Source organism: Varroa destructor, unplaced genomic scaffold (genome assembly GCF_002443255.2).
Source record: "Varroa destructor unplaced genomic scaffold, Vdes_3.0 BEIS01000001.1, whole genome shotgun sequence".
NCBI classification, from domain to species: Eukaryota; Metazoa; Arthropoda; class Arachnida; order Mesostigmata; family Varroidae; genus Varroa; species Varroa destructor.
This window is the reverse complement of record NW_019211454.1, coordinates 43,716,843-43,736,838: the sequence shown is the minus strand read 5'-3', so window position 1 is coordinate 43,736,838 and position 19,996 is coordinate 43,716,843. Positions and strand designations below refer to the sequence as shown.

Sequence of the window (19,996 nt, the reverse complement as noted above, 5' to 3'; positions counted from 1 at the left end):
ATTTAGACATTATCATTATTGGCTGCTGGATAGTAGCGGGCCATACTGGGCTTGAAGTGACGTATAGTTTTTTGTAACTCGAATACTGAGATATGGTCGGTGTGTTGGCTAAACTTCACGCGGAATAAATGAGCAGGCAAAAGTAGATTATATACTATAAAGGTGACTGCGAACACCCAAACGTCATTGATATATAATTTATTGTTATTATTAGTGATTTTTGCTCGGAGTATATATTTGACGGTGCTAGAACTATTTCAATTAAGCACCGAGGTATCATGAGACCTCGTCGAGGGCTTTTAGGCTACAAAAATTGCGGTCCTATGGGCATCGACTCCTGTCGAATACGACGCGCGCGTTTCCCTCGCTGTCCTTAGACTAGTGTATAATGAAAGTTTTCTTGCCGTTGTATATAATGCAAGATTAATTATTTTTAGTCTAATTTAAAGACGGAGTAACGTAAATATAGCACGCCTTTGATTTTATAACTGCTTGATTTTTCGATTAATTAAAAGACCCATGTCCAGTTATTGTAATCTACCTTTGAGTGTATACTGCAAAGTTTAAATCTTGATAGCTTTTTAGATACGAGCGGACAGATATAATTGTTAACAGTGGGGTACGTACGAGCTCGAGGGTCACTTCGAAGTCGTTCTATTGAATGCTTAGATCAATATTAAAATGTCGCCGCCATAACAAAGACGCACCTACCGCTTAATGATTTGTCTTACAATAGTTCATGAATAAAATTCACGCACAACCCGTGTCCCCATATTAACGTATATACAGAACGTGCAGTATGATTTAACTTAGTTTTTTCACGATGCACGTATACAGTCCGATAGCCACTGCTTATTATACCTTTAGGTAAGTTGCCATGATCCCTCGTCTCACGATATCTGAACAGTGACGCCATTATCATATAGATACGTATAACAATCTTCAGGTGCAATACTTGCACGGTGCACAATACTAAGTACAATAAAAGTTCCTGTAAAATACTGGAACTTACTTATATAAATTCTCTCTGCAGAGAGGTATTCGGTTCTAGCGATCAGCAACGCGTCAACTGCCATTACCGTCTAGGTTTTTACGAGATTTACTTAAAAATGTGTCAAGTAAGTTAACTCTTTCTCCTTTGTTCTTGAACAGGCCCAGATGAACAGGTTTTTTGAGGTGTTCACTTTGTTTAAAGTTTCTGTTTTACAAGTTTCTGGTTTAAAATCTCTGTTTTACAAGTCTCTGTTTTACTACTAGTCCATTTGTGAGTTCCAACTTTTATACCTGACTGTGAAAGTTTGCCAATTAGAATTTTCCTATTACGTTAGCGAACGTACTTTTTGATTAAGGCAGGCTTTTTTTTTAACATGCAAAGTCATGGGTTATAAGGCTCAGTAAAGGAAGCATTTTTCTTAACTGGGTTATAAGTATAAGCTGAAGTTTTTGTGAAAGTGAATTCTAAGAGATGCCATACAAAATCATATATGCGTCTCAATAGCTGCTTTTACTGAGATATTAAACCAATATGTACGTGTGCAATAATGTGCATCCCACATGTTTGCTACCCCTATGAGGTTAGCTGGATGGGAATGAGAAATGGTTCGAGGTCTCAGATATGAACATGGTATATATCGCGTCTGTGTTTTTATCATTGAAATTGGAATCCTAAGAATATCGCTTCATCATAGACAGCAATGAAAAAACGGCCACGTAACGATAAGACTTTTCTCGTTTATTGAGTGAAGTCAAATGCCTGCTTAAACTAGGAAGGCACTGAAACAAACTCTTTTCTCAAAGTATGAGTAATATATATTTTCTTTGCTGGAAGACTGCTATCTTACTAGATTTTAAAAAGCAAATTGTCTTTAGCTTGAAGATTAGACCAGTTACAGCATGTGACCGGTCAATCATAACAAAGGTCCGACACTGGCCATGTATTTATTGGAGTCTATGTTCTTTCGGGCGCCTATTAAAATGTGCTACCAATTGAGATAACTGTAACGTCCTTGCATTGGTTTACCATGTAGTAATTCATTACAGAAACAGGTATGTACATATGCTGCAGTAAGCTGTCACGCGCGTACCCAACAACGAATAGTTTATGGGGAAAAATTTCCCACTATTTCGTAGATTATCAGGGCACACATCATTCCAGCTGAGATCGACACCTAGAAAATCACATGATGAGATCACAGAAGCACGTGGCAACAGTAGCAGCAGCGTCAGAAGTTGATAAAACTGCAACTAGTGGTTCTGAAAAATCTAAGTTGCATTTATACCGTTGTCGGCATGCCCAGCTAAAGAAAAAGTTTACCGTTTGTGGCTCGTAGAGGCCTATTACTAGTTCTCAGAGCACAACGCTGTTTAGCGAAATTGTCCTTTCCACGGATGAAGCCATTTCTACATGAGAGATCATGTTAAATTCGCACAGTGTGCGCTGGTAGGTCTATGAGACTCCACATGGCACTCGCACAAACTCTCGTCGGAATTGTTTTTCCATAAAGTTTTAGACATTACTAACTCCCTCATATGCCCTTGCCTGTTACCATTCTCATAGCGCAGGTGAAGGCCATATAATTTTTTTCGCCACAGTCGCTGGTTATTATCTTTGAAGACATTTTGAGCAGAAGGTGCTTCTAGCATGGTAGGGCATCGGCAAATTGCGACGATACGGTAAAATGGCCAAAAAGACCGATTATATTTATTCTTGTAATTGCAAGTGGAAAGTTTTGTCTATCTAACTTCCATTGACTCGTAAGAATATCTCTTTATGAACTTGGCCTGTCGCTGCCGCGGAAATTTTGCAAAATGCTCGATACCTTTGAATGAATACGTTGCTCAGCTTCTTGTCAGTATCGAGCTTGCGTTACAACCAACGCTAGCGCGTAGGAGTGCCTATCGTACCAAAAAAATCATCGAAAGATCATGTAATTTTTAAATTCCAGAAAAGATTCAATTTGTCTCAACGAAAACCTATATTATTCTAGTAAAAAAAAGGAAAAGAGAAAAAAAAACAAGGATGAGCAGCGCCTTATGATTATCTAGCCGCTCTAACATATCTCAGGATAATACAAAAATATTTTTTGATAATCCTATTCAAATTCCAATAATGCAAATGTTATGAGTATAATTTTCGTATTGTTGGGCTTTTTAATGCTATTTATTTTCACTCAGCTGACCTTAAATGCCCCTCGAGTAGAAGAAAAAATTATGAGGGCATAGTTCGTGCACAGACGTTCGATTTTCACTGTAAAATAAATCCCGGCGTTCTATGGCGCAATTAGAAAAATTGCTTCACTCATTAAGCCCCGTCGCTCCCTGAGCTTAGACTTCTCATTCTAAAACGCCCTGTATACATGGTGTACCATTTAGGTCAGTTAATGTCGAATTTGCCTTCCGTAAAACATGCTGATTTAGGTCCACTTATCTTGAGTTTAGAAGCGGAAATACTTGATCTAGTAGGAGTTTTTCAAATAAAATTCAGCAAAGGTCTTTTGGGCAATTACGCAGTGATATTTTCGATTTTGCTCCGGGACCACAATCGAACCTTCGGTCGTTCGAACGAGAATGGTTTGAGTCGTCGTATATTATACGTGCTAAGTATAAACGCAAGGTGTCATGCTTTTAGGGCCTTTTTATAACATATGGGCTAGAGGTTACATCCCAGAAGCGGTTTGTTACTTTTGTACAATAACAAATGTGAACATGGCAAAGTACCATTTTTGGCTGTCGTGTACGCAGAAGTATCTTTATGCGGATTGCTTATTTATTTCGATTTCTTCCGTACAAACCTTACCCGTATATTTGTGTTGGCATATCTGAAATCTTGAAGTTTGGAGTCTTGACTGTCTCCTGGACAAAAAGAGTGCTCAGCTTTTTTCGGCATTGATTAGTTGTTCTAAATCTTGCCCATAGTCCCTCCAACGCCGATAAACAACGGTTCTGGGTCACAAATAAATGTAAGCTAAATTACGTTATGGCAGACGAACAACATTATTATTTGATTTTTCGAAGTTCTTATTTGGAAGAATCGATCTTGCTTGATTCATGACGGCACGTTAATATTATCCAGAACAGTCACTGGGATTGAAACACCATTCTATACCTCAATTCATCGATGCCATCTAGATTATTCTAATAGCAGCTACTAAATCCCGAAAATACTCAAAACATGTTTACGATAAAGATTGAAACAAGAATGAGCTAAATATCTTATCAGATACCTCCAATACGATGCTCTCTACTCTCTATATAGTTAAATAGCGATACAGTGACCCCACTTCGCACGTCCTAAATATGTATACGCACGAGCATGTCTTTTACCTATAAGACAATGCAAAGGACAATACAATTTTCACGTTAGATTCGTTATTAGTGAGTTCTTGTTATTCACGCTACGAGTATCTAACATACTGAATGTAAGCCTAAAACATAGTCGGCTAAAACGGCGTCGAAGTTTTAGCTGGGTAAAAAGCGGGTTATCAAAGCACCTTTTGGGTATCCGTATGTTGCAAACAGCGAAAATGTCTTAGCTTTGGATCCTTACTACAGAAGCGGTAGTGTAACCATATGAGATCTGAGATGCTGCACTATTTCTGTTCTCTGAGTAGTTAACGGTGTGGGCTCTGAATCAGGAAGTTCGCATGTCTCAAGAAAGAAAGTTCGACTCCCCCTTCTCGCTCGACTTCACAAATGTTGTTTCATACTAAACACACGTGGAAAGTCGACATGTGTCGTTATTGCTTTGCGGGCTTAGAGTTTTTTTAAATTTTTCTGAGTGTATTTATCCGTCGAATAAGGCGGGGGATAGCGTCATAGGCCAACAATGCCGAAGTGACACGTGGGAGGTTCGCGTGTTACGGCTCCATAGCATTCGTTACAAGGTGATCCCCGCAATCTTTCAGTGTAAATATGTTCACTTGCGGGACATAAAGAAGCGAATTTTTCAATGGACGCATCTGTCTCGTACTGGAGGTCAGCCATCAATCGTCTGATAACGTCACGAACGTGAAACTGAAAGCATTCCATTAGGTAGGATCAGCGTCTATAATATAATATTGTATTGAAAGGGTTGCGGTGATCGATAAGGTCTTCTGTGCACGTCTCTTGTCAACGACGGCCCCTTTAGCATTTGGAGGGACCGGGGCACATTTCAACACGAGGTTCAGACATGTAACGAACCGAATATCGACGGAGCAGAATCATTGGATACATGGCTATAACTATATATTGGCACCTGATGCTCCAGTCCTTATAAAAAGGTCAATGTTTGCTATTCAAAAGACCACCAAAGAAGGCGGAGCATATGCCCCTCTTTTATATGACGCAACAAATATGGCCAACTAAAGTTGTCCATTATTTCAGTTTTTGAATTATGTTACAAAAAAAGTTCAATGTGCGAACTTTGGACTGTTTGACATCCGTGGATATAAGTGAACACGTTACGTGGTCCTCGAAAGATTCTCTCTTTGCGAAGATATTGCTTTGTACGCACTTCCAAACATCTAACGTTAACCTTGACCTACATCGAATGCAGGTAGTGATGACTTATGAATGTCCGATATGGTCATCAATGCTAGTTGCAGATGCTAGGCTGCGCTTAGAACGGAGAAATGTTTCCTGCTTAAGATGAGGCGCAGATATGTCCTACAAAGGTGCCAACTGGGCCCTTTGCTAATGCACACGTCCATAAATAAACGCGTAAGGTACCACTGTGACTTGATATGACTTTCGAACGCGCCTTCGATCTCGAATTGTTCACTATCTTAGCTGCGTCTGATACAAGAGTTGGGTGCGATAACGTAGAATTGTGCTGAGTAAAGGGGATTAATTTCTCGTGCTCAAGCTGAATAAAACAATGTACCATTAACGAATTCTATATTTAGCACGTTACCGACTGACCATACGTATATTTTATTAGTAAGCCTTAGTGGGATAGGCTAAATTTCAATACAGATTTAGACGTTCCGTAAGATCTCTCATTTTATACCGGCATTGTATGGCTGTTTAGATCATCAAAGACTATGGCAAACCTAGGTCAACCTTGACGTCATACACATCTCGCTACTTAGTAATATCTCACCGCAGTTTATCTTTAAAGTTCACTTTATCCATCATTTTTATCGCATATAATTTTCCATCGTTGCACTTATACATATATAAGAGCATCCTTGTATATATGTATAAAAGAGCTGTCTTCCAGTTCACATATTTTGGCTTTTTCGATTAGTGTTATTTTTATTCTATCTATCGATGAAAACTCGCTATTAAACTTAAAAATATCATTTCTACTTAATAAGCCGTATTCTTTCATGCTCCCGCATTTTCCCTTCATTCAACTCGGTTACAATTACCGTCAAGGACTATCGTAAGATATTTTCATTAACACGCAACAAGTGCCACTAGGCGCGGCCTATTCATCTAATTATCGTTACGCGAGTAAAAGAAACCACAGTTGGTCAATTCGCTCACGATCATGACAAACAGCCAGTTACGACGGGTACCGTAGTAGAATAGAATCTTTTTCTCTCAATACTTGCCTCTGAATCCCTCGCTCTTACCCCCTACATTGTCGACGTTTGCACGTAGAATACGAGTAGGTGGGTTCGAGCACGTTGGCCGTGTTGGCAGCTGGGTCTCTATTGTATGTCGAGCGCCGGCTGCATTGTGTATTTGCCACCACAAAAAGGCCGTCAGCTCGTTGTGCTGCTAGCTTTCGAGCCTGTAAACGGCCGGCCGGAGGTACGCACGTACGAGAACGCTTTTAGTTGACAGACAGAGTCGCCGCTGCTGGTTACAACTCGCAGATAAACTCGTAGCAACATACACCTAAACATGCACGTATCTGCAAGTATACCTATTTTTTTCTAGACTCAAAGGGTGCACAGGCATAGGGATACGGATCCATGGAGAGCAGTTAATTGAGCAGTTTGAGGCCAGCTACCAAGGAAATCTGGGCTGAGGCAGCGGACGCTAGGGCTATAGCAGCATCCGGGCCAATCGGGGGAGGAGGGTCTAGAGGTAGCCGAGTAACGATCGATTCAGGAGTCTGTCCACCGTCGTACCTATTCCCTCCAACCACCTTAGCCCAACTAGCGACTGCTGCTGGTGGATCCTACTGCCTCGCTACTCTCGTGTGCTGCTTTCATAGTGTGCGCGTCACCCCGTAGACAATCCTGCTTGTCTTAATAGAAGTAATAATAATAATTCGCAAGGACGAATCAACCGCCGCCGACGTAGGACGCTGCACAGGCGATATACACTGCTCGCATATGTCATGTACGGCTGCATTGCTTGAAAGTGCACTATTATAGGCGCATCTATATGTAACGATATATGTGTTTGGAGCAAAGGCAGGTTATGCTAAAACGTGGGGTAAAAAACGAGCACTTCATCATGTCGCGCATATCGTAGGCCTTCATTTCTAATATGTTTGTTGGTAGCATTTGTTAGCTCGTGATTGCAGCGACGAAATAGGAAAACGTTTGCGTAAAATAGCTAAAACATTTGCATGTGCTGAAGATGCTGATGTCCATTATCGAACATATACAAAATGTATTGATAAATGTAGTTATTTCAAGTACAATAACTCGAAACAGTTATTACCAATCAGATCAGTGTGGGTTTCAAAGTAGGTCAAGTATAGAGCCTGAACGTGGAAAAAAGCTGTTCTGGTAAAACTTCCGTTGAAGGAGGACATCAGACGTAGATCTTGGAGGGCTACTAAGCTTTGTATATACCTACACCAGGAGAGTAACGGCGATGATGACGAATCATCGCGATTGAACCTATCGATAATCCTAATATATTCTGTTCTATATGTTGTTTAATTTTTGATAGAGTCCGGTAAATATGTATGGCATCTGTGATCTTGCTGTGACGCCATAGAATGTCCATCTTGCAAAATCAGACCTTGGGGCAAAATATTCTCTAGAATATCTGAAAGGTTCTTGTCATTGCACGTTGACAATTTGAGAGTTCAGATTCCTTTGAGGTTAGATTGAGCATACGACTTGAGAGCTTGAGGGAACGTGACTCGAAGTTCGACTCTTACCTTTTGCGAACAGGAGATATGAGGAGTACTTATTGAAAAGTAAAAAAAAACTTCTATTTTATCTGACTTCAAAAAGTTCAATGTTGTGTAAAATTATTGGGTTTGATTTCATATTTGGATTGTGCCAACATTGTAATAAATGACGCAAGTACCTCCTTGATTCGATGCAATGACCTTGCAAAAGATTCGTGCAGTTGTCGTCTTTGCATTTTCATAGTGTTGCGGTTCTTACGCAGCAAGCGGGCCTTCAGTAGGATGCGCCGTAACTCGTTACCTGCACGATTCAGAATTACCTATTCCTATCACTGTTATTTAGGTTTTGGATAATAATCGTAGATGGAACGCCTATAATGTACTGTTATGGAAAGTTTACACTTACATATCAAACAAAAGCAATCCTGGTGCTATCAAATCTTCGTCTTCGTATAAACTAATGGATGGTTTAAGAACGGTCCTCGAAAATAGCTTTGATAATACTGCCACGCGTGACTCTTGTACTCCAATAGATATTGGCATAATCCCAACTGCTAAAATCTTCTCGGACCTTGATAAACAGCGGTTACGGAGATACTGAGGACTAACAGGTGCTGTACGACACCCGAAAACCGATAAAACACTATTTTTGTACCGACATTTTCATTTGAATGGCTAAAGTAAACATGAAGCAAAGTAAATTTACGATTTCTCAACAAGTAGAAACTATGTTCTGCCTTTTTCTAATTGCGTTGTAGATGAATTTTTTTCTTTATTCTTATTAGATATGCCTTTAGAAAACAGTTGGACAATTTTTAAAAGGCTAAATATAATGCAGTCTCGCTTCTTATATTGCTTGCACAGGAGGTAATAGAACCCCGTTGTCCTAATTCTGATTTCGTTCCATTATCTTAAAATCTCTGAGATTATGCGCATGTAATCGTGAGAGCTTGCCACTTTCATCCGCGGCTCGGAGCGCTTCCAGATTTTCAATTTAGTTATATTTATTCATATTGTTAAAATGCCTACCTAATATTTTCTGGACATCTAGTTTTCTAGAAGTAGCTTCGAGACGAGTAAGGGAGTTTACACCAAATATGTATTCTTCTGTTTTGAATCTCTTTCGTGACCTATGAGTCGTGTCATTTAAAAAAGCGTCGTTTTTTAACGGTGAGTTCAAATTCGAGAACGACCTTAATCAGGTGGCTTGTACTAAAGAGTCTTCATTGTCAAGCTTGCCACCAAGATGAAGTTACGCCCTCAGTAACTAGACGGGTTTTTCAACCTGCGGTAGCGTGACTACTGACAGCGGTGCCCTACTCTACGGAAGTGGACAGCGATACCCTCATAATGGACGAAAGCCACCAATTCTAAATGTGTTAGAAGTAGAGATGCGTTTAAGATATTCAAAACTTCATGTAGATGATATGGTTACCAGTTTATCAATTGGATAGGTATCGCTTATTCAAGATGGATGGTATATGGTGGATTTGCTCAGAGCATGTGATAATTGCCTTCTTATTGAAGTAAGTTATAATGATTAGAAGCATTGTTGTTAGAACACGCATACTTTACTTTGATGTTCTTGGACACGAATAACTAAATCCACCATGGCCGCTTCTTGTCCTTTCAACCGAGGCCCTGACAATGTTTACTATTCACTACGTTATCAATAATATATACTCAAAGTCATAATGACTAACTTCCATTTGTACAAGTCGTTATTTAATTTGAGCATTCATCAAAGCTTCACTTACTTCCTTCAGGCTACACTAATACAAGTAATGTAGTACTACAGAATATTTGCTGTATTTTCTAGGAACATTAAATTGACCGGGCACAAAACGAATCAATATTCTTCACCTGATATTAAACTCTGTAACGTTGCTCTACAGGAGGTTGTGATTTAAGGCGTCATAAGTAGAACACAGACATGGAATAGTTATTTAGGAATCCGCGGGAAATAACGTTCTAGAAATGGGGCAAAGTAGACGAGGAATAGCCTCTGGATAAGTAGCTAAATGGCTAGAACTGTTAACTACAAGAACACAATCTATGTCAATTGGCTTTTTGCATCTCGTTTTTTCTTCCGTTGGCGTTTAGCTTGGTTGGCCTTGTCCATCAGACCTGTGGTTGATTTGGTCCTTAGGTTATCTCAAAGAGCGCAATCTCACATGCCATGTGGGGTTGTAGGTATAATCCCTATGAAGGCGCTTAAGCCTTTTGCGAAAGATAGACCGACAATATGTGCTCAACGGTGAAAGAAAAAAACCCAGAATTAGATCTCATATTGATAGCAATATGTTGATTTTCAAAAGAAGAACAAGCGTGGCGCCAATCGTTAAAAGCTTCTTTGAGCAACCTCTTTGCTGTGACATTGTCTCAAATCCTAAATGAGGCTTTTTATTTGGATATATGCGCTTCTATAATATTTAAAGCACTCAGTTTAAGGAGAAGATTATTGTGATTTATATATATATATATATATATATATATATATATATATATATATATAGATAAATAATCTGGAATTGCTCTCAAAAATCAGTTGAATGAACATTACTGTTTGAAAATGCATTGGAGGCCAATTGAAGTGATTTTCTTTTTCCCAAAAACCTCTGAAGGCAAGTGAAACCTAAAACGAAGGTTGAAAATAATTTCGTCACTAACATACGAGCTGTAATCGTACATTAAACGTCATGGCCTATAACTATGTTTACTAGTTAGATTCAATATAAGTTTAAGTGGCGAATTACTATAAGAAGTTACATTTTTATGGCTAGTAGACTCGAAAAGGGTGATGTAACAAGAAAGTGGGTAACTAACTATTCTGCTTTTGCATGGTCGTTTCTTCAGGCATTGTCTTTACGTTGAGAAAATCTAAAGATAATCGACCTCCACAGCAGCGGGCGCAGGCCGATCATCTGTGTCTGCAATGGTATAAAGGATAATTTCACCTACTGGATGACAGAAAGCAGCAATATCACCAGGACGTTGTGAAATAGCAGTGAGGTCGAATAGGCCAAAAACACCTGAAGGCCATGGTATATGGTGCCTATACGAGCTGATCTGAGTAATCATATGTGGCCTGACTAAATACACGCATATTAAATATAAATTTATACAACTAGAATCCTTGTATGATATTTATTGTGCTTTGCATATTGTTAAAAAATACGTAAAACAGTTTATACGAGGATTTATACGTTTGCCATTCAAGTAAATCATAGACTGTTCGTATTGTGTTTAGGGTTGCTGATACCGTTGGCGCTGTTTTCACACAGCAACCTAAAACTGGTCCGTGTAGCCAGTAGACGCAAGCTTACCTTGTACAAGAGGCAACCTAAATTTCTCGAAAGTGACCAGCTGCAGGACGATCATTTTGAAGAACCCTGAACATATTACATAATCAAATCTAGACGGGATCATCGTCGCTTTCCTCGTTCTATAATAACTCCTATTGAATACGCTATATGTAGGCCGCGTTATATCTAGAACAGGGCAATTCAAGACATCTACCAGTAAGATACTGCTGTATAGAGACTACCCATTCCGCATTAGGGTGATATTCGAGAGGCTTGAAAAATGCAAAAATATAAGATTACAATTTTTTAGCATAGCGAACGGGACCTGTTCAGTCTTTTTTTTTCGTTCGCCTCGCTCAATTACAACGGTAACGATTTGCAGGTAAAGATTTTGCCCGAATTTGACTGCCATTTGGAAGTTTGTGTACTTTCGCAATCGGAGATGAGCTCTCCATTCGTTTTACTGTATCAGCATAGCCTACACTGTATCTAGGCTGAAAGTAGTTCTACACAAATGTAGCCTGTGTCACGTACGGTTAGCATGATACTAATAATGTTACTTTACCTGTCTAAACATTATTTCATTTGGCTATAGTGAACGGCAATTGAGACACAGACCTGTTTGTTTGTATTTTTAACTAGAGGAAAAACGCGATACTAATGCAAAACGACATTAAAAGAAAAGCCCAATTGGATATAATCGGACCACACGATAGCATATTTTGTATATCAGAACTGAGCAATAAATGGTATCACATTGTTTGCTCAAAATAAATGACTATTCAACATAATCAGTACTCAATAGCACACCTTAAAGCTGAACTTCGCATTCCTCTGTCCTACCTAACGTGTCCTGTGCCTCCCAATGGACTCCTCTCGAAAACTGCTACCATTTAGACGCGTGCTTTCCCTAGCCCAGTATACCAATTGATATAAATACTTGCCTTCCATATGCTAGACGAATAGTAGGCTGTAATGTGTTCTGTGTTACTGGCAACCCTCGTTCGCGCGCGGGTAATGATTTCAACTCAGCATTATGTTGGTAACTAAAACCCACCCTCATATTTATCTTCTCATCTTCTATATTAGACAAATACCCCAGCACCGAGATTATTCATCCTAACACAACGATTATAATCAAGATTGTTTAGCTAACGAACTCGATCTTCGAACTGCGCCCTGCACGCGCTACTGATGTGTCTGCAGACTGTGATATAGACTCTGTCCAATGACCTTCTTTACACATTGCATGTGTGAAACGTGTTGAAATCCTAAGCGCTACAAGATACGAAATCGGCAAATTCTGCTAATGACTATTTTTTAAGTGCTCTATTTCAACGACCGAGTAGTTCTGTTGGAGAACAATACGCTTTATCTTCACTTCCAGATCCGTTTATCTAGGGAGCTACTCTTTTTTTGATCAACTTTACTTTGACGGGGGAAGTCTTTCGACATTATTGTTAGACCTGTTACTAAACGACTTACTGCAACAGCTTGCAACGTGTCGGTCGAGGTTCAGAGTAAGTGATACACATTGTCTTCTGTAAGTTACAGGGTACAGCATTCGAAATAAAGCCTTCTCTTACGCGGTCATTTTCGAATTTTACCTACGAAATTTTTTTGCATGTATTAAAGGTTTTATTTTTTAACAGTCGTGCTTATTTGATATAACTACCATTTGTTGTCGTTAGAGCTTCAATTCAGGATTTTAATCATCGACTAGAAATGTTTAAAGTAAACATTTTTGCGTCCGGGAATAATCCTTCAATAGTAATTAGGACACTGAGAGGTATAAACTAGTTAGGATATCGTTCGAATACGCCATATACAACAATTGGCGCGGAATTAAATTTCGGGCCGATAGCAGAACAAAAGTTCTAACATATGCAAGAATCCAAAACGGCAAAATCGTTGAAAAATCTGTGTATATCTGAAACTGATTTTTGAGCCCTTCAAATCTAAAGGTTAACGAGAGTCTTCTAGTTTGTTCTCTCGAAGTGTTCGCTAAGATATTCCGAAGCCGTGTGAACGTTGCCGATTGTGGAACGAAGAAAGAAGCTTTTCCTTCTTCTGTAGTGGGCTTGTCTAGCGCGAAATGATTAGATTCTGGCCCATTTTCGTTTGAATTAAACAGCGCGTGACGAGTTTGCCATATTGTTCTATAAAATAAAGGTTTTAATCTATCAAGTAGCAAAAATGACGGGTCAGTGCATTCTCGTTCGCCGAGATTTATCCTAATTTGGACGTCGTACGTTGTAAAAACCTCTCAAAGTTTGTTTAGTTTTAGATTAAGGAAATATATGACCTTTTACTATCTGCATAGTCAACTGAAGCTCATTTGTCACATGTACTTAGTAGGAGATCAATCGGTGCAATGAACATTTCACCAGGAAACGTATTCCTCAGAGAAAGACTAATGCGAGACGTTTGGCCTAAGCCGTATCGAAAAACTGAGCAGAGCTGATCTATAATAATATAGTTGTCGCTTAACTTAACGCACCCTCGAAGGTTATAGTCAAACAGACCCGAGTTCCGCAGTAACAGCGGAGTTCCTTATTTCAACATCAATATGTTCCTAGGAAAATGCTGTCGCTGAAGGCACGTGCAGGTACGTCATAAATAGCATTATAATGAAGCTACTGACGGCTATTTGTAAGGCGATCCCGAACACAACAAAAATGTTAACCTTACATATTCGTGCAGGTAGCAGGAGGCGGCTTATCCTATTATAAAGGACTACACTACGAGTCCGGTGTCCTGCATGGTGTAATCACATGTTAACTTATTTTGTTAGTTGCTACATGATTGGCATAAGCTCGAGAAAATTAGAACTCAATAATTACTGAAGTTATGCTAGAATCAGATTATTTGTTTGCTTTTATGTAAATGATAACCGTTTATCAACGATACGAGCCGAATAGCTTTTTGTCTGTGAAACAATTTATTAGCAGATTCGTCACGAACACCATCTGGCTTTAGTGTGCGTCACCCGAAAGAACTAAGACTGTCGCTATTACGTTATAGATTTTTATACAATTTGACTGGTGGAGCCGCACAACAACAGCTAAAGATTCAAACTGTGTATAGTAGAGCGCGTAGGACATGATCTCGCTGCAAGCATGAACGAAGTTAAACGTCAGAGATCTAACTTCCAACAGTATAAGGCAGCGCGCATATATATATATATTACGGCAGTACTCTGACATTGTTCTTCTTGATTCATTACAGCTCAACCATGTTTCAACTGTTGAATATCCTTTCGTGGCCTGCAGGCTAAATGCCGCACATCCTTCTACTTTTCTGTGGAAGCTGTTCCACTAGTCAGCCAGGCTACATCCTTGAAAACTGTGTCCGTATAGACGAAGTCCTCTGTGCCACAAGATGCCGATATCGTCGATAAGACTAGCAGTGGCATAATGCGTCCAGATTTCCAACTGAGCAACCACACTTGTTCCTGTCGCAATGAAGGGCGCACTTTCTGACACAGACTGTTAGTCTTTTGCTTACGAATGGGGCACCGCATTGCAAATCGCATGTTGCTGGTGGACGCTGTCGATAGGAAGCGAGGCGGAGGTTTCGACGGGCTTCGGTTTGTTATCTCTCACGATTGCGGCCCCGTCGCAGACAACGGCAGCACCCCTTCGTTCTTTCCTTTGCGCTCCTACTATCAGAACGTCAAGCCACTTCAGGATGTAAGCTCGCATAAAGTGAATTACGCAAGTTGCGGTAACGAAATCGGCGGAATTGGTGGCCCAGTTCTCTCCTAAGAACCCAACCGGCCTCTTGACATTTTGGTGGCTTTGAAGTTAAGATGCGGTTGTGTTTTGTCTTGTAACGACTGATTGGATGCGCGAACTATTTAAACCTCTTTTCTTTATTTCTAATGCGACAGAAGAAAAGTAAAGGTTTAGTCAGCTGGCCTGCTTTAGAGGAAATCGTTTTGGAAAAGTTTGTTCTTGAAGCTTGCCCAAGTCTTTATGCTAAAGATCTCTAAGTCGTATCGTATAGGGGCCAGTCTCTCTAAGGGGCGCCTCACAATTGTTCGCATTTCGGTTATGCTGCTGCCGGTCAACGATAGTTTTTTCGAAGCATATCATACTACTTGAGTCATTACCTTTACCACTATTTAGGAATATGCCTCTAGCATCCAATCAACAGGTGTTTTATGTTGTCCCGCCTATCGCTCGTCAAGCCAGCGAGCACCTATAGGTAATTGGTGCTGATGGTTGTATCCTTGTTTTGGTCATCGTCAACTTCTATTGCAGTTAGTAGCATCGTCATGCATAGAGGAGGCCGCTTGCTCACTGGTGACGGTGGCTATACTCTATTGTTGGACCACGGTCGTAGTCGTCGTCATTGTCATGGTGCCGGCTGGCTAACTGCTTGAATGGCTGTCTGTCTCTGCAATGGCGTCCACTGCGGCTACTGCTCCTGCTTCCCACGAATGAATGGCTACAGCGACGACCGATCGGTGCTCCAGTGAGCTCAGCTAGCGTGCACATAGCAGAAATGGCCTTCTGCTGGACGACGGCAAGCGGCCAGCGAACTTTAAGCGAGCTACGGGCAACCCAGCGATAGAGTCCCTCTTTGCCCTCGTTGCTATCCGACTGGTGACCCAGCACGCCTACCCCTCGTTTGCCCTTGCCAGCGAAAGTAGCCCCATTCTGTCCCCCTTTGCCCCTACTCTACATTTCCCTATTGCGCGATCTCGCATCTCAGCTCTGGTCGGCCGGTCGGTCGGCCATTCGTTCGTTCGATCGATGCCCTAAAGCCGCCATGGAGGGACTTCGAGGAACGGAGGCCACTCTCTACAACTGGCCTCCGCCTTCGCCGTCCGCGCACAACCGGGGTGTGCGGTGCAAGCAAAGACCCAGGAGGGCCGCGGCGACCAAACTGGAGGCCAGGCGGGCTGGGAGACAGGCGCATCGATGCCTGCAAACAGCAAAACACATATTGGGCCGGGTGCAAGGCGAGACCTCCTCGTGAATGGTGACATCTCGCGCAGCAGCAATCAGAACAGCAACAGTAGGAATGTCGTTGCAGTACTCCATTATCGTTTCATCGAAATGGTGTTGCATTATGACGAACATCAGTTAAAGTAAAACATGTATCTAAGTGGTATACCTCATAATTTAAAGGGGTCATAGATAGTCTAATTTTTAGGCGAAACCCATTCGTGCATCACAAGGGAAAGCTGAAAACAAAAACATATTTGTACTAGTCCTTTTGCTGTATTTAATCCTAGACATGCTTAAAGCTATAACATGCCGTAAGGAAAAAGGCAGGGATAGAATTCGCTTCCTATGGTGTATTAAATAGATTTCTAAACTTGGTTCTTGTTACGTGCTGTTGACGTAATGAATAAGGGACTAGCATTAGCCCTGCTGACTGTATCATCATTTAGTTGGATGTGGGGTAAATGTCATGGTCGTCTGTACAAAAGATTTTATAGTGCTCGTTTCTTCTTTTTGGGGTCTACATAGACTGAACGGATGGCCTAAACATAAAATTGTACCCACCACCCTGTCTGATCTGTACCAGGAAGTAGTTTAATGCATAATTTAGTCATTCGGGTATAATGCCCATCAATAGGAAATTATGAAATTCAATGCTAGGCCTGCATAAAAGATGCGATCTTGCTGTGGAGAATAGTTAAGCTGCTGCTAAGGCCCAATCTGATCTTGTAGGCACCTGTGTCATATCCGTATGCGCGTGAGAGGAGGAACAAGAAAATCCTCGTAAAAACCTTGACATTACAATATACTTGTTGATTGTTTATTTAGTTATTCCATCAAATATACATAAGAAGGCTTCTGGCACAGTCAGCGCCTATAAAATAGTTTCGATTTGTCGGCGTACTTTGCTTCCATCTGACACCGATGCGGTGACTGTCGTATATTTATCGATATATCTTATGGTACTCTGGCTGTTTAGTAATTACATCGAGACGTTCTGTACAATAGTGTACTCTACTATATTTTCGGCGAAGTTTTCCGCTTATGTCTATTAGCCTTAAGTATAGAGCAGATGACCGTAACGGCTTCTGCAAGATAGCGTTTTTATGTACACTGCTGGTATAATACTTAATTAGGGTTTAGTATTTAACGTTTTGTTCGTTGTCATCCAATTTCGACATTTAAAAATATTTTGCACCAAGAAATTGCGTTTATAACATCTGCCCAGTATTGCATATGTATAAAGTTATTGCATAAATCTTCTGTTATTAGTTTACCATGGTCGGTTTTCGGCTGAAAAATTCTATGATGAATAAGTGTCAGGCTAGTTCAGGATTGCTGGCCAACTATTGATTGCATCGTATGCTGCCGAAATCATTAGGCTTTGAACGAGATCAATGGGATATTAGATGGAGACTGCGACGAAATGCCGCGTGACATACGGTAGCGTGTCAACTGGATCGTCAAGTCCTTGTGATGGTATTCTATTTGCCAACTACCGTAAGATTACGTGTGATGATCTTGGTTTCAAATCAGGTATGAACACAGCTCGTTATGTATTAGAAGAGGCTGTATCGTTTGAAGCAATGCCTGACGGAAGTAGTATCCTACGTAAAACTCAAAGCATCCATTTTTAGCCAGTTAGTCAAGGACGTTGCTATGGAAAAAAGTAAAAGTGAAGTAGGTTCTCCACTTCACTAAGTTGCTCCTCGTAGGTGAGGTTGAAATCTGTTTCCTATAGAGTCAATATATGACACCAGCGCGAAGCTGTAGCTTTTCAGAGGAAACTCAGTTATTTATCTAATGGCGTATTGAGATCTTATCAGGTGTGCCGGAGTTTGGCAAGCTGCCCTTAAATACAATAGAGTGCCTTTCAGGACTTTTCAGGTTGTTTTTTTCAGGGGTCTATTGCTGATTATTTTCCGAAAATCAGTATTATTCATATGGTGGCTGTCTAAATATGATGACTGGCCAGTAATCTGTAAATCGTAATTATGAAGCTTCGACGATGCCGACAGTCTTACATAGCAAGTTTGCTCATCCGCATGGTTGTTTCGGAGTTGAAAATAACTTTAAGCATCTGAATATAGCTTAACTTCTTTACATGACTGATGTGCTCTCTAACCTCGTCCTTACGTAATTGAAATATGGTAAAAAGATGGTAGTGGTATGAACGTAGGTAACCATACGTAAAAGTTAACCCTCATGTGTATCTGGACGTGAATGGTAGACCGATCCGCGCCTTGGTTCTGTTTCACATCACCATTAATTGAGGGCTTTGTGACTAAATGCGTTTTTTGGCCTCTTTCCATCGACAGAGCCCGGAAATGGTTTTACTCTGCCCTTGGTAAAGTCCGTTGTTGTTGCTGTCGTCGACATGGTACGTAAATATGTATGCGTAATCCTGCCCGGCAGGCTTTAGACGTGCTACGCTGGCTGCATTTTGTCGTGGCTCGCCTTGTGTCTTGCTTGCTGAAGCACCGCAGTGAAATAAGTGTGCGAAATAGACCAATCGAACAAGCGAAACATAGTCTCAACAACAACCAGATTCTGAGTGAGTCACGGCGGGACTGTCCGCGACTCAAGTGCGCTCATCTTCGCCACCGCTGTTGCCATTGCCACTACCGTCGCTACGGCCATAGTCATATTGTACCTTTTCACTAGCGCTTCTCTTGGCGCCGGTATCACTGCCGCGGCCGACGCGTCATCTCCGCTATTACTGCGAGTAGCAGCAGCAGCAGCATCATCGCGAACCTTTTTGTCTTCCCTCAACCGAGAGAGAGAACGAAGGAGAGACATGGTGGGGGGGGGGGATATAGAATTGAAGGGAGTCTGGCGGATTCTGTCCCTGGTGCTGGCTTTGCTCTGATCACGACAAGCCTAGTCTAGCATAGCTACTGCTGACTAGTCTTCCTGCCCGCCTGTCCTAGTGCTCAGTACAGTTGGCCATTGCCTCTAAACCTCGGCTCGATTCTACGGAGTCGATTCCTGGCTCTCAACGGCTTTCCTGCGTATACCTCTCGTTGTCTACGGCCCATCGATGGCTCTCTTATACATCCTCATTTTCGCTCCTTTTCCTATATCCTTCCCCTGACACAATGTCGCTTGCAGGGCTCTCCCTGTTTTTGAGTCTTACTCTGGCTTGCATCGACTCCTCACGTGCTATAGCAGGAGTAGCTCCGTTGTACTTCCTAGATTTACTCTGCTGCCGAAGCCGCCTCTTAGTGGTTCTACAGCTTCTTGTTATTTCCCCTTCACTTTCCCCTTCACTTCTCACTCTCTCTGTCTGCCTATCTGTATGCCTGTATGTCCAATGGCTATAGAGTGGCCCCTCATGTGGACCCCTTACGACGACCAAGCGACCTCAACTCCGGCTACCGCTATTGCTTCTGCCACCTGGTTTCCCTGTCAGCTGATTCGGCAGCTCGGGGCAACTCTCTAGCGGCAGCGGTAGTTCTAGCTCTACTGTTCTACTAGCACCGCCACTACTACTAGTACTTCGTGGCAGCACTGGCTCAATCCTGCTCAATCGTCTCCTGCTGTCAGCTTGGTTTGCTGCTGCTTGTGGTGCTCGCTCCTTGTTTCGCGCCGGAATGGAGCTGCTCCGCCTTCACGAGCACCGCCGTCACTAGAGGGATGCCTGACAGTTGTATGTGTTGGGGAGAAGGAGAAATAATGGGGATAAGAATAGGGATGTGAGGGTTTCGAAG

The 19,996-nt window shown here is 41.4% G+C and overlaps 1 long non-coding RNA gene across 5 annotated transcripts in view; it reads left to right on the top strand.

The window, feature by feature from the left end:
- Positions 1-12,119, top strand: part of LOC111255452 (uncharacterized) — a 57,103-nt gene extending 44,984 nt beyond the window's left edge. For 3 of the 5 annotated variants that reach the window (XR_015323421.1, XR_015323441.1, XR_002675493.2), the window contains one exon: positions 10,883-11,159. This is a non-coding gene — a long non-coding RNA (uncharacterized LOC111255452). Of the gene's footprint in view, positions 1-10,882; positions 11,160-11,276 lie in introns of those variants that run through there. The other 2 variants (XR_015323452.1, XR_015323444.1) reach the window with 2 other exon arrangements.
- Positions 12,120-19,996: the final 7,877 nt, after the last annotated feature.